This window comes from Juglans regia, unplaced genomic scaffold (assembly GCF_001411555.2).
Source record: "Juglans regia cultivar Chandler unplaced genomic scaffold, Walnut 2.0 Scaffold_13790, whole genome shotgun sequence".
NCBI classification, from domain to species: domain Eukaryota; kingdom Viridiplantae; phylum Streptophyta; class Magnoliopsida; order Fagales; family Juglandaceae; genus Juglans; species Juglans regia.
In genome coordinates, this window is record NW_023344230.1 from 1 (window position 1) to 209 (window position 209).

Genomic DNA, 209 nt, shown 5'->3' on the forward strand with positions numbered 1-209 from the left:
GGCTCTCGCATCGATGAAGAACGTAGCGAAATGCGATACTTGGTGTGAATTGCAGAATCCCGCGAATCATCGAGTCTTTGAACGCAAGTTGCGCCCGAAGCCATACGGCCGAGGGCACGTCTGCCTGGGTGTCACGCATCGTTGCCCCAACCCCAAACACTTCTTATGATGTGTGGGGTGCGGGGAAGACATTGGCCTCCCGTGTGCTT

General features: G+C 56.0%; 1 pseudogene; it reads left to right on the forward strand.

Annotated features, from left to right (window-relative positions):
• LOC118345080 lies at nucleotides 1-134 on the forward strand (annotated as a pseudogene; the record flags this gene model as incomplete).
• Nucleotides 135-209: the final 75 nt, after the last annotated feature.